General features: G+C 39.4%; 1 protein-coding gene across 3 annotated transcripts in view; it reads right to left on the bottom strand.

Annotated features, from left to right (window-relative positions):
* Nucleotides 1-1,152, bottom strand: part of LOC121383256 (zinc finger protein 652-B-like) — a 104,126-nt gene extending 102,974 nt beyond the window's left edge. For all 3 annotated transcript variants that reach the window (XM_041513161.1, XM_041513159.1, XM_041513160.1), the window contains exon 1: nucleotides 1,059-1,152. The gene's annotated coding sequence lies outside the window, so the exon portion shown is untranslated. The remainder of the gene's footprint in view (nucleotides 1-1,058) is intronic.
* Nucleotides 1,153-16,143: the final 14,991 nt, after the last annotated feature.

Genomic DNA, 16,143 nt, shown 5'->3' with positions numbered 1-16,143 from the left:
ACTAAAAAAAAAAATCTGCAAAATATTTGGGTAAGGCGCCATACCAGTTTTACCCTCTACTGGGTCGTCTGGTCAGTTACTGCATACTATTCCATGTGGCACTCATATTTTGCTCTAACCAGGGTATAATGCATTTAAATAAAACTTTGCATCCATTTTTTTTTCTCAAGTGGTCAAATATTGGTGGCATTGTCATAGATTTATTTTATAAAATTATATTAGGTAAACCTGTGGTGAGTGGATAAAGAGATTTGGCCAGTTACTTACTAGCCAGCAGCAAATTAAATAAAACTTCTGCATTGAGCCCTGACAATGCAGCTAAGGCTGTCTTGCATTTTGTCTTAAAATGATATTAATCAATATCATAATTTGATGGTAATTTGTTAAGAAACCTTTTTTTATTTTAAATAAAAATGTTTCAGTCGGTGTGTTTAAAACTCAGTAATGTGTTTTAATATAAGGTTTAACATTATTAACACAGTTATATAAATATATGCCAATTCATTGATTCCCTTTTCATGCAAACAGCCTATAACACTAATATATTCATAAAATTAAAAAATAAACATTTATCATGGAACTGGAAAAACTCTTGCCATTAAACTTCAAGGCAATCATTTGTTAACTATAATAGTACCATAAAAAAAAACAGAAAGAAAAAATCATGTACTACATTTATAAAACAAATAAAAACTTTTGGCAAGTCTATATTTATATAGGTCAAGGACGCCTTGTACCTTCTTTGTTACAGGATTTTTCTTCTTTTGTTTAACTTCTCCACGATTGCCTTTACTCAAATTGAAAAAAATATATAGGTAACAACACAATTAATATATTTTATTGCCATAAACAGCGCAATTCATAAAACAAACTATATCATTTTCGTTTTTCACTAATCATGCTTGGCACATTTTCCCCGATCCGCCATTTTATATGCAATACTTTAGCAGCCACACATTATTTATTCATTTTTAAAATATAAACATATTGAAACACAATGGACCTAAAATTACATAGTCAAATGTGTATTTAGACATTTCTCCACCATATATACTTACACAAGATGACGAAGCGTCTTAATTTTTCGTTCGTTTACTTATTGAACTGCCCTGCTAACATGATACGCTTGCTTGCCTTTACTCTCCATTTTGGTCACTGTTATCGTTAAGTTTCATGTGGGTTATCTGCCCTTTGACCATAATCTATCAGGAATAACCACATACATGTAGGCCTAATGTTATAAAATTTTAATATTCTTTATTAGTACATTATGTATATACAAATATAGACTATGTTTTTCTTTTTAAAAATCATTTATATAATGAATAATCCCATTGAAAAACAAAACCTGATTTTAACAGATTTGGGTAGGGGCTAGCCCGAGTACTCTGACTGTAAGAGAGCTAGACGGACATTTGGACATAAACACGCTCTCATAATGAGAGCGTGTTTATGTCCAAATGTCCGTCTAGCTCTCTTACAGTCAGAGTACTCGGGCTAGGTAGGGGCATGGGCGTCGATCGGTGGGGGACGGGGGACGCGTCCCCCTCACTTTTCAACGCCGGGGGACAATCTATATAAGTGTCCCCTCCCCCACACACTTTTTCGTTCAGCAAAAGCAACAAGAACAACAGGACTAACAAAAACAACAGCAACAACAAAAGACAAGCAAAAATTAAAAGTTAACCACTAATGTGTAGCTTTATGACTTCGTTGTCATTCCTTTATCACACACACACACACACACACACACACACACACACACACACACACACACACACACACACTAGGGCCTTACCCTCCGGGGGGCAGGGGGGGGCAGCTGCCCCCCCCTGAGAATCTTGTCCTTTTTTTTTTTTTATATATCTCCAGTAATAGCATAGAAATGTTTAATCTTTATAGTATGTTAAAAATTATTTATAAAATTTAGTGCCCCCCCCCCATGGATTTTGGTCAGGGTACGGCCCTGCACACACACACACACACACACACACACACACACACACACACACACACGTCCCTCCACTTTTAAAGGCGGATTGACGCCCATGAGGTACTCAGGCCCGTATTTAGGCGGGGAGGGCGGGGGTTCGTGGGGGCGTTCGTCCAAACCCGCCCGCCAAAGCCAAGGTCCACTTTTTTTCTTTTTTTTTAATAGATCTATTGCACAAATAGTTGACTGTAACTTTTGCAACTCTCCCATAAAACAATATTTGTTGTCTTCATCATTTAGAAGTCCCCTTACCAACGCTGCAATGGATATGATTCAGAATTTGTAACTAATCTGGCAAAAAAAGAGAAAAAGAACATACATGTAGCAAAGATTTTTAATTGTACTTTCTGCTATATTGATGACCTCGTAGCATTCGATAATTACATGACAATGAAAGTAATTCACCTTTTATTGATTTATCATTTTCATTTCAACTTATTTTCGTGCTTATATCCAATTAAGGTTCACGCACGCTGTCCTGGGCACACACCTCAGCTATCTGGGCTGTCTGACCAGGACGTAGAGGATATATATATATTTTTTTGGTCAGATATGATTTATATCTCATCACGTGAAGTTTGCAATTATATCTCACAAGTCCGGCTTTCTTACAGTGACGATAACACATTTTAGGGTGAAATAGTAAAATTTTCACTCTAAAATGTGTTATCGTCACTGAGTGACTGATAACACTTTTATTTCATTGATAATTTAAGATATTTCACTAAATGATATATAATAAAGTGGGTTAGTTGTTAGTTGGTTAGTGGTTAGTGCGAGAGAAGAGGGTGTAGTGGCCTTACACCTACCCATTGAGTCCCTAAGAACTCGCTCTGGGTGGGAGCCGGTACCGGACAGCGGACCATGTACCTACCAGCTTGTAGTCCAATGGCTTAACCACTGCGTCACCGAGGCCTTTGCTTTATCAACCAAAGTTAGAAATAAAGGTTAACAACAATTTAGTAATCCTGTTAGGTCAGGTCAGGTCATAGCCTTTAACGTGCACATTCAGAGCAAGCTGTTGTAGCACACGCCTGTCACGGGCACATATGTCGACATTCGCCGGCTGCTCCGTCCAGGACAGGAAAAGGTTTGAGGTGGGTGGGAGAGAGGATTGGTAGTGGAGCTCTTGAATTTGAAAATGTCCCTTAGGATTAAGGCCAATTAGAAAGTGTTGCGTATTTTCTTGAAGGTAATTTCCAAGTATTTCAAATGTAGATGCCATTTTGATGACATCGCATCAGTGACAAAAATGAAATGCGATGCTATACCTTATGCAATACCTTTTGCTGAAAACGTTTGAGGACTACACCTGTACTCGTAACGGGGGATGCAGTGGCGTACGAATATTAAGGACCAAAATGATAGCACATCGATATTTGGGGGGGATCAACCCAACAAGAAGAAAACTGATGCTCCAAAATATCTCTCAGGACACGTTTTGCATATAAAAGATCCCTTGTTGCTAACAGAAAGCTAGCGGGTTGCCTTTGACGACTAAACGTGTCAGAATTGGCAAATGTTTGCCAACCAGTAGCTGATAATTTAATCAATATGCTATCTTTAACTTTTAATTGATACACAGCGTTTGTCATTTGATATATGTATGTAGAATTGGAAAAAAAACACGTGAATTGAACCCAACTTGGATATAAGCACGAATATAGGTTTAAAAAAAATAAAGAAACACGATTAGGATTCTGTACTCTGATATGCGTATTTCATTTTATATTTCGGTGTCGGATCCAGGAATGTGCTGGGGGAGTTAGGGGTGTAGACGTTGTGAAATCCAGGATGTATACATTGAATAGCCAAACATGAAGATAATTTCTTTAATTGCCATAAGATCCAGGGGCGGGCCTACCTATGCGCAACGAGTTATACAACTATCAGTGTGTGTGTGTGGGGGGGGGGGCACTCGCGATCCTTCTGATTCTAATTAATATTAATACATATTTATGTATGTATGTATGTATGTAAGTATATGACATAGGGACTTGAAAATGTCAGGATTTGTTAAAAAACATCATGGGCCGAATTTACGAAAGGTGATCATCGCTCGTTTATCTTAGTTGCGTTAAGTCTTAAACGCGGATAAAAATCACACTTGTACGCGTGTGACTAAACACCTGCGTTTATCGTATATTATGAAAATACGAACACGTGCAATTTGCTATCTGCGTGTAACTTGTACCTGACGACAAATAGGATGATATTTCTGTTCTTCAGTTATGTTACCATTTACAAATTATAATACCATGTCATGGTTATCACGTGCATTATCACATGAAAACATTTCAGAAATGGGAGGGGTGATTTTCCTTTATATCACAAATACATAAAAAAGATATTTCATTTTCTTAATGACAAATAATGCATCGCAAAAATACCAACGCAAGGGAATCTACTCTTCCAGATCCCAAATGCTCTTTCAATGACTGATCTTGTCCTTTGTGCACGGTTGTATCTTGCTTCGGATTCATTTCTACGGTGACGGACAGGTGTTAGCATGTATGTAGTACATGTATATGCCGGATCTCCTAGCAAAATTCCCTTAAACTCCCCTCTTCGAAATTGTCTACACAAACGAGACTCCTCAAATATTCTGGAATCGTGAGTTGACCCGTACCATCTACATACTACATTGGTGAAGAGCAGAAGGGGGTTACAGACCAACTGACAGTTAAGGCTGTAATATCATTTTCTGTTCATAAAGCGCTGTGCAGTCACTCCGCCAGGGTTCACAACTGGGACATGGGATCCATCAATTGCGCCAATAATACCAGGAAGTTGTGAAATATCATAGAATCCCCGCATCACATCGTGTCTTTCCGTTGGGATTTTAGGAAAATGTATGAAATTGTCTTTCTTTTCGCATATAGCTGCTGTCACTCGATGGACTACTTGACAGCATGTCGCCTGTGACACACCGCAAGTATCACCTACAACAATTTAAAAAGATCCACAGGCGTAAAAACGAAGAGCAATGGAAAGTTGATGCAAAGGGAGAACGGATAGTTACACGCGGTTAAGGGATAAACACCTTTCATAAATTCGGCCCCATATTTTTAACTTGTGTGAACTTCTATAGCAATATAGTGGTAAGTTGCAAAGTTACTTAAAGTTCAACGACGTTTTTTTTGTTTTTTTTTTTGTTTTTTTTTTGGCCACCCGATTTGAAAACATTCGGGATTATGCCGAGGGTCTACGAAATGATTCGGGTGAATTACGAAGTATACCGGAAACTAATTTCAATATAACATTTTATACTAGTATACAATCCAGAGTTTATTACTGCACTTTCCCCCCTGTTTTTTAATGTTGAAATAAAACCAGCAATTTCGCCTATTGCATAAATAGTCTCGCCCGATATTTTTAGAATTTGTATGCTCCCGAATAACGCTATAAAAGGCGAAGTGTAATTGGTCGATATTTAAATTTATAGATGAAATGTCACCTGGACATGGAAGTCCACGCAATGCTGTTAGATCTACTGGTAGACCAGTATAGCTAATTTTAATCAGATATGTGTGTGTGTATATATATATATATATATATATATATATATATATATATATATATATATATATATATGATACTGACGATACCAAAAGACACTATTTATATATACATTAGCCTTTATCAGAAACATACGTATCTGTCCTTGATTTGCAGAGCACTAAGCGGCCCCCAATGAGCCACTAAATACCTTCCGACGCGTTCACGCTCCAGTCACTTGCAACAAAGACCCTTTGTGAATACTGAATTGTGGAGTAGTCATCGACTTGTTCTTTTATTTTTTGACGTTAATAAAGTTTTATATTACTATTATTGTTTGTCAGATTGTGTGCAATCTCCTTTTACCAAAAAAAAAAGTACACTATGTTTTGTGCTCAACAGAAATACTTACGAACACGTCTTTCATAGAACGATGAATATGCATTGTGACGGAACATGCTCTTATCTTTTCGCCTGTGGCGATGTTAATTGTTTTAGAGGGCCGTGTGCAGCTTGGTTACGTAATACCCCCGCGCGAAGGTGGTAGAGCTGCGTCCCAATATGCACTTAGGTCAAGTGTGGAGGCCATGTGGCCAGTAGTTACGTAATACCTCCGGTAGTGTGGTTTACTACCGGGGTATTTCTAGCGAACTGGCGACAGTAAGTCTGGCCATCTAAGAAAATATACCGTCTCTGGGAGTTGTGGAATTATCACATGATAGGTGAGGTACCGCGTTGTGCCCCCAGGTGATATTCGCTGTCTCTGAGATTTTTGAATAAATAGATAGGATTTTAGAGATATGGAGGAGAAACATTGGAAGTATCCAGGGGAACGGACGTGGTCCAACTGAACGAAATATATTAGTTCAGACCGGACTTGGTAAATATATATTTCTGCTCTGTTGTATAACCTTGATGTGATTGATGTGACTTTAAATATTTTAATACTGTATTATACCAATTTCTTTAGACAGTGTCTCCGGTAATCTGACGAAGTAAATTGTAGGCTTCACTGTTCTAATATTTTTATACGAGTATTTGGTAAGATAAAGCTTAGCCGGTCATCCTAGAGGACCTAGGTAAACTGTAGGTTATTGTCTTTATTGTGATATATACCAGTATTAATTCTGTATTACAAGGTTACTGAATAAGTATTTAAGGGTTAATTAAAAATTAACCAGTTAGGAATAGAGTTGTAATTCCTTTATTAAAATAGTTCCCCTGGCAGCGTTTCTCAATTATCACACGTGTGTGTGTTGTATCACGGTGAAGTGATTATAATATTGTGTAAACTAGACATCTAGTGATTAACTAATTAAGTGATTAGCTCTGGGTTGTTATTATATTGTTGTTGTTAATTAACTACTGCGGCAAGTACATTTGTCAGCGTAGTGTTAATACAGATTCCAAAGTGTATTGTGTTTTGTTGTGTTTTCTAGTGAACTAAACGTGCTATATATATATATATATATATATATATATATATATATATATATATATATATATATATATATATCAGATCTTATCTCTGATCACTCCTAGAGCCGGGCCACTCGGGTATAGGCTGCCCGATACAGAGAGATCTAATAGATATACAGTTAGGAGAGATATTTGGATAATCGTGTTTTATTCAGTTACGGGTATTATAGGATCCCCGTGACATGCATTAAGGCTTGTTCGGCCAGTCTGTCGTCTCACACGGTGTTTCGTAAATAGGTTTTGGCACGCCATTGTCAAAAGAAAGCCTCCAGAAACAATTCAAATGTCATTAATGTTTGCCACTGTTACGGCACTGTATATCACTTTTCTTGATCAAGGTAGCAGCAACGATGGTTTATATATATATATATATATATATATATATATATATATATATACACACACACACACACACACACACACACACACACACACACACACACACTCCCTTGTGTGACAGGTGGCCGCTGATTACAGGTTGCGACATATGTCTTTAAAACATTTGTTATTGTTTCTTGTTTTAGCGTCTGACCGGCCTCGGTGGTGTCGTGGCAGGCCATCGGTCTACAGGCTGGTAGGTACTGGGTTCGGATCCCAGTCGAGGCATGGGATTTTTAATCCAGATACCGACTCCAAACCCTGAGTGAGTGCTCCGCAAGGCTCAATGGGTAGGTGTAAACCACTTGCACCGACCAGTGATCCATAACTGGTTCAACAAAGGCCATGGTTTGTGCTATCCTGCCTGTGGGAAGCGCAAATAAAAGATCCCTTGCTGCCAATCGGAAGAGTAGCCCATGTAGTGGCGACAGCGGGTTTCCTCTCAAACTCTGTGTGGTCCTTAACCATATGTCTGACGCCATATAACCGTAAATAAAATGTGTTGAGTGCGTCGTTAAATAAAACACTTCTTTCTTGTTTTAGCGTCTGTACTGTAATTAACGGATGTGTGCTTCACAGTTTACTATAAATAAAGTTTTCACATGTCGCCTCCTTCAGGAAAAACTGCAACTGGAATGTATTAAAATTAACCGTTCTCAGCAAGTTTGTTTTCTCTTCCATTTAATTATTTGATTTCTACTTCATACGGTGTATTGTCAATTTATCATAGTAAGTGAATCTACAAATGTCAAGCGTAGCCAGCCCAGAGCCAAGTAGATGCATTCTATAGTCATACTTTCTTAATTAATAAACAGTAGAGATGTCAGGACTGAATGGGTACTAATATTCCCGAAGGTGTGAAGATCGGTTATTTGCTGCACCTTATTGCTGTTGTTAAATATCCCTTTTATAAACATTTACTGTGGCCACTTAATACAGGCATTTTAGCGATTTGGGATCGTTAGACAGGTGACCGCTTATTACAGGTGCATTTACGTTATAAATCGTTTGGGAGGGAAAAAGTGGCCGCTTAATGCAGGTAACCGCTGAATACAGATATATATATATATATATATATATATATATATAGAGAGAGAGAGAGAGAGAGAGAGAGAGAGAGAGAGAGAGACACACACACACACACACACACACACATATGTATGTGTGTGTGTGCGTGTGCGTGTGCGTGCGCCCGCCCCCACTTGCCACCTTCCTACGCCACTGGTACATAGATAAAACTTTTTTTGAAATGTGCGTGTTCGTCTGGGTTATGTTTTTGGTTGTGCGTGTGTAGGCTACTGGTGTGTGGGCTTGTTTATGTTGGGGCAGATTTGTTGTTACTTGGGTTGTTTTTTGTTTTTGTTTTTTGGAGGGGATGTAAAATTGTTGAGGTGGGTATTTTTAAAATATTAGGTTTTTTGTTTTGCCTGCCACTTACGCTTATAATCACCTACCTTAAATAATCGGCATGCAAGACTAACATAAATATGTTTACACAAGTATTTTGATGTAAACAAAACAAGTACTCTTACTATAGGTAGATGTTTTTAGGTTAAATTATATATTTAGCTGTAATTACAGCAAAATTTACACTTTACAGGCCCATAGGAACGAATTTGGGGGGGGGGGGGGCACTGACGGATCGGGTACAAACTCTATATCAGATTTTGGTTACAATGGCAAACATTAATGTGTATAATAAAAAGACTCACAAGTGGGGGGGGGGCACGTGCCCGCCGCCCCGCCCCCCCCCCCCCCCCCCCGTTTCCTACGGGCCTGCTTTATAATGCAATGTATATAGGCCTAATTGATTTGCAGCAAACGAAATATTTAGTCAAACAGGCGCGTGTGCAGGAAATTGTGTTGAGGAAGTCTAGACTGGCCAGTGGTGTTTTTAGGGGAGGGGTCGGGTCATGCGTCCCCGGAAAAACATTGAAAAAAAACAAAGCATAATATACCACGTGGGGAAGGGACTGTTCTGATCGGAATATTACATATAGTCCGTCCCATCCTCCTACAAAAATAACAGTAAGAAATGTTTTATTTAACGACGCATTCAACAAATTTTATTTACGGTTATATGGCGTCAGACATATAGTTAAGGACCACACAGATATTGAGAGAGGGAACCCGCTGTCGCCTCTTCATAGGCTACCTATAAAAATAAAAGTGTTTTGGAAATAATACAAATATACTATTTCTGTGTGTAATTTAGAAAACAAGCGGCTCAGAAATAGATATCTTGTAGTAAATTCCATAGTATGAATAAATGCGTTCCCCGTGGGACGTACTATAAACATATGTTTCTATTATCTATTACAACTGTGTTACTGTCACACATAATTCATTAAAACTGCAGGTGTATTTGTATGCTTGAATGAAATTATGATAATTAATGTGAGGCGAGATTGCAGCTTTGAAAAAAAAAAAAAAAAAATTCCATGCAAGAAAACCAAAACAATCAGGGTGGGTAACAGCTCGCTAGATTCATCTCCTATATTTAACACATGGTCAGTTATAACAAAACGCAATTTCATCAACTTAATTTTCACCTGTATCATTCTTTATTTTAAAGCATAGACTGTGGGGACATTTATGATGCCAGGGGCTGGCATGCATAAATCTCAGCTGAAGATTCACAAACAACTGTGGTCATCGGCCATGCTTACTGTAACCGGAACGCGCCGGAAGTGGTTAGGGGACGTAACTCTGCCTATTTGTTTTTCTCGCGAATTTCTAATACACACATACTGTATAAATAAACAGTCTTTTGGTATCGTTAGTATCATACATTTTTATATTGGGAATAAAAATTGTATTATACATGATTTTTCTTAATAATACATGTTATATGATATTGACGATACCAAAACACACGAGGGTAATAATCTGTTTAACACATAATCTCAAACTTTGTATACGTGTTTTTTGTACTTTAATCCCAGTCAGCCATCACTCGACATTCTAATGGCGTATGCATTTGACAAATTGGTTTACATAACTATATGGTATAATATTCATTATTTATTATTATTATTATTATTATTATTATTATTACTATCATTATTAGAAGTGCTTTAATATTTGTTAAATGTTTTATTCTATTTTATTTTATAGCTTGTAAAATGTCAATTTTTTCAAAACGAATTTTTCTCATAGTAAAATACGTTGTTTTTTGTTTTTTGTTTTTTTATTATTTTGTTTTTTACAAATAAACTAGTGTTATTGTACAGTATATATACATTATAATATGCGTGAATAGGTACAGTGCAGTCAGTTCCGTAATGGTGGAACTGACGAGCCCATCAAAATGGGTGAAAGGCCTGTTCAGTTGTAAATAGATATGTATCTTTAAGACCATGGACGTACGCCCAAATTCGGGCAAAACAGTGGGAAAACAGTGGTGAAAATTCGGGCAGTTTTTATCTGGGTAAAATTTCGGGCAAATCAACCCCTCCAGCCCCCCTAAATCAAAGAGTCCCCATGCGCCCATGTTTAAGACAACTGGAACGATCTCCGAGGAGTTCGGGGATTAACGTATTGTGTATTACGCAACACGCATCACACTTCCATATGTACGTAATGCGTGATGCGTGTTGCGTGATACGTATACATTAATTTTTACATAGATTGCAATTAATATAATTGCGGGTAGAATGATGGAAATACATGGTAAAAAGGCCTCAGGTTAGCAAATTTTGGCCTAATATATCTATCGTTTTTGCCCGAATTTGATGACTTGCTCCAACACTAGGGGACAATTGCTCCTCCTGTCCCCTTCCACCCGTCTCGTACGCTTTTAAATGATATGTGAAAATTATATTGAAGTATAGTCACTGAGTTACATTGCATAAGTTTGCGAAAAAAATGTATGTGGTTCAGTCGAAATGGCAATCAGGAGACGAGTTTTTAAACTACAGGATATACTGCGAACAATGGGAAAAAAAGTTTAATAACTTTTCTTTAATTTCATGTATTTGATGTCTAGTTCATGCACGTTTTGGTATGTTTGGAACAATAAACATGTTAAATTGGAGTAAAAATAAAGATTAATCATGAAACAAATGTAGTCACCTAATAAACGAGACTGCGATCCACGATGTGTGTAATGTGGAGTTGTGAAATATAATAATAAATGACATATATGATATATATAAGAACCTGGCACATTTTAAATCATGAAGGTAAATTGGGACATTTTAATACATATATACATTGGATTGGATTGAATAATATATTAACGTGCCTATATCCAATAAAGGTTCAAGCACGTCTCTCCCGGGCACAATATCGGACTTCGCCAGTGACTGGGTCCGGGAGAGTTGGACATGGACAGAATTTTGAAAATAGCAATTAGTAAAAAAAATTAATAGAATTTTTAAAACTAATATAAAAAGTTAACAAGCCCCCCCAAAAAAATTATTGACTGCTCGGTCGAACATTTATATAATTTGGAGCATTTTAGAAAGACACTCCAAAAATATACTCAGAGGCAAAAGTTATTGTGACATGGATTGTTTGGAGTAATAAATTTGTGAATGGATGTAAACCAGAGAAAATGTGCATGAAATAGCTCGAAGAAATGCAACCAGGCAATTGTTGCAGCGATTGCATGCTTTGTGCAAAAAACATGGAATATTCGGGAGAAATCCTTCCAGTGTTCACCATAAAAGGCCAGACATTCAGTTGCAAATCATTGCCACTCTGTGCAGCCTTCAGAAGTCAGAAAAACACCATTAGTGAACTGTTTGATGCAATGTCTTCATGCCACGCCTCAGTGAAAATAACAGATGGCGAGTCATAGGGATGCTTAAATCTGGGACCTCGCAGAGTGACGTCGCACGTCAATTCAACGTCCACAGAAACATTATTATGACATTTATGGCAACGATATCAACAAAACAACCAGGCCAGGGACCGTCCTCGTAGCGGCCGACCACCCGTGACAACCCATCGCCAAGACAACACTGCAGGAACTCCGGCTGATCCTTTCTGAGATCTGGAATGGCATTTCCAGGTACTTTCTCCAGCGTTTAGTGGCCTCAATGAGACGACGGTGCCAGGCCTGTATCAATGCTCCGGGTGGACACACTCGCTACTGACTGTGTGAACTTCGCTCTGGACCCCCTCTAGTGATGTGGCTCATTTGCATATGGCAGGTGCGCCCTTTTCATGGACTATTGCTCGTTTCCATACCTTCGGACATTTCTCTTCCCATGTTATAACGTTTCATACACGGCAGTAAAAACTTAACGTCAATTATCTTTGTCTTTTGTGTGTCACAATAACTTTTGCCTTTTAGTATAAATAAGAGAAAGAAGAGAGGATTGGGCTATTTAATAATATACTGAACAGCAATGAAAACGCACCACCAGTTGATGATAACAAATGCGAATGGGGCGTATATCAGCATTAAAAATATATATGAATAAGTACTGTACTACCTTATAGACCATGCATGACGACGAATAACTTAGAAAAACGATTGCCTGAATACTCCATGAAACACAACACCAAAACACAACATAGGCCTTAGGCATGCTTCAAGTCGGCATTTCGAGTAGAGTCATCGCACAGCGGTTTGGATGCCACCGTTCAACAATTACTAGACTCCACAGGAAATACCAGCAGACAGGAACCACCAGGGACCGTCCACGTCCAGGCCAACGGCGTGTTACGACAAGATCGCCATATTGTTCACCTCCATATTCGTGATCGACCCCTGCCATCTGTTAGGACTGCACCAACTTTTCACGGCCGTCGAGGGGTTATCAGCGCAGACAATGTGCGTCGCCGTCTTCGCTCTGCTGGGTTGCGTGCTCAACGACCATATGTTGGACATATCCTGACTGATCGACATTAAAATGAGCGCCAACTTTGGCAGGAAGGTGTCGTCATTGGAGATTACAACGTTGGCATAAAAAAGAGAAAGATTTTCGTCATAAAATGTTTAACAAAGGTCTAAAAGTTAATCCAATCTATACTACTCAAAAGAATTTAAGGGTCAGACGATATTTTCGACATTATTTTCTGAATGTCAATTATATTAGTTAGACCATAATGTCACGCATGGTATTGTTCCATTTTGACGAAAGTGGGTCTAAGCAACCCATAAATGAATTAAAATCCACTGTCATTGACACTGTCGACTAGTTCTAATGGCGAAAACATGCTTACATTTGCACGTAAATTAGGGCGAAAGCGAAAGGTCTGCTAAGTGCCCATAACTTGCTTTTTCACAAAGCGCTTCATTTGCACGCTTTGCATGTGTATTCCATGTTCCCAATGCTGAATTTCCGTATAATTGGAGCTTGCGTTCGTGTACGGTGCACACTCCAAATTCGACAATGGTACGACGTCAACTGACTATCGAAGATCGAGGAAGGGCTATTGCTTGGCTTCAGGATGGCAATACGCAAAGAAATGTTGCTCTGAGACTTGGTGTCAGTCAGAGTGTCGTTGGCCGACTGTGGCAACGGTACCAAGCAACGAATTCTGTTCGAAATCGTCCACGTTCGGGAAGACCCCGAAGCACTACAAATAGAGAGGACCGCTACATCACCAATATGGCTCTACGTCAACGCACAACCACTGCACGCCGATTACGTGACAATCTGCGGACTGCGACTGGAACTCGAGTGTCTGATCAAACCATACGCAATCGTCTGAGAGCCAATAATCTACGCTGCCATCGCCAGGCTGTTCGACCACCACTCCTACCACGTCACAGAACGGCCAGACGTCACTGGTGCACACTTCATCTGCGGTGGCAACGTGTTCAGTGGGGTCGAGTGATGTTCACTGATGAGTCCAGGTTTAGTCTCCAGTTCAACGACGGTCGGGTTCGTGTCTACAGACGTCCTGGGGAGCGCTTCGCTGATGTTAACGTTAGACAACGTCACCGGTTCGGTGGTGGCAGCGTCATGGTGTGGGGCGGCATCTCTATCCACCACATGACCCCCCTCTATGTGGTGGATGGCAATCTGAATGGAATCCGCTATCTGAATGAGATTATCCGGCCGTTGGTTCTCCCAGGCCTTCAGCAGATTGGCGGCGGGGCAGTTCTGCAGGATGACAATGCCAGACCCCACCGCGCCAGGGTGGTAACGGACTTTCTCAGACAACAAGGTATCGCCAGGATGGATTGGCCAGCATATTCGCCTGACTTGGCCCCAACAGAGAACGCCTGGGATAACCATGCCCCTCCGGCCAACCTTCATGATCTGGGTCAACTTCTTATGGCAGAGTGGCAGGCCATTCCCCAAGAGTTCTTCAGACGTCTGATCAACAGCATGAGGCAACGATGTGTCGAGTGTATTCGCGCCAGGGGTGGATTCACACACTATTAAACGAATGTTCTAATGTGTAAAATCCATGTTTGACAACCTTCAACTTTGACAGCATGTCATGTGACTTTCTTGTATACAGTGACGTTTATTTGTGGTTTTTTGTAAATATGGAACAATAAATAAAAAAAATTGGTGTAGTTTACATCATCAATCTAATACACTCTGAAACTTATTTGGTTATAAGTTTTTGACCCTTAAATTCTTTTGAGTAGTATATATGTCCACGTGAGTGGCCTCGTTAAGGCCGTTATGGTGCACAGCTTGTAGGGACGAGATGGGTTGCATCCCGTCAAGAAAACCCCTAGATTGATAGTCATTAGACGTTGAAGATGTAGTGCTGTGCTGAAATATACATCTTAAGAAGCCAGATCCGTCTGACTAGGGTATAGTCCAGTCGTCATGGGTTGGTATAGTGGTGCGAATGGGCCCGACTCCGGAGGATACAAGATGGTATCAATATAAAACAAGTAAAGTCTAGAAAATAGTAGTAGGGGCCGACCACGCTTCATATTTCTTCTTAGAGTGGGTAGTTAATCTTCCAGTGCTGCTAGGACAGGGCTATGACAGGTAAAGACTAAACGCGAACAACCGTGGCGTTCTGCTGAATGGCCGTCATACGAATCACGGAAAAACGAGTCGACATAAGTCACCCGGAAAAATGACGTGGAGGTAAGGAATCTCGCTAAAAAAGAATCCAACCTGGTGGTGCAGGCTGTCGAAACGAAAAACGTTCCAGCGTTCAATCAGTTGCAATGGCCGCATAATCCGACGCCATATAACCGTAAATACGTGCGTCGTTAAATAAAACACTTCCTTCCTTCCAATGGCCGCATACATCCAAGTAGTAAACTCCATTTCGCTAACAAAAACAAAAACAAAATGGAGGATTCCCAAGTCGAGCACACGAAAGCACGTGCAGTGTGCACAAGCGAAACAAATTCGTCTTACCGCGTCGATCTTCAGACTGGGAATGATATATACATAGTCATGTGGAATATAAAGACACGTACCATGCGCCATGTTAAAAGAAAGACACCAGGAATTAATATTTTACTTAACGATTCAGCTCATTTTAATAACGGTCGGACATGGTTAATTAAGAACCACACAGACGAAAAAAGAAACCCGATTAACAGCAAGGGATATTTTATATGCAGCATCCCACAGACAGTATAGGCCTAGTACATACCATTTATTATGTAGCCGTTGTGGTGCACTTGCTGAACGAGAAATAGACGGGGATCGGTCCTAGACCCACCGCGCATCAGATGAACGTTATTAGTAAGACATTAAGCCGACGAAGATATTTGGAATGAATGAATGAACGAACGAACGAAAGAATGAATGAATGTTTAATGACATCCCAGCACAAAAATATATCGGCTTTTAGGTGTCACACAATAGTAAATATGAAAATGAATCGATGATAAACATCAATATAACAAA

This window comes from Gigantopelta aegis, chromosome 10, assembly GCF_016097555.1.
Source record: "Gigantopelta aegis isolate Gae_Host chromosome 10, Gae_host_genome, whole genome shotgun sequence".
Classification (NCBI taxonomy): Eukaryota; Metazoa; Mollusca; class Gastropoda; order Neomphalida; family Peltospiridae; genus Gigantopelta; species Gigantopelta aegis.
The sequence above is the reverse complement of the archived record's forward strand: the minus strand, read 5'-3'. Positions and strand labels throughout refer to the sequence as shown.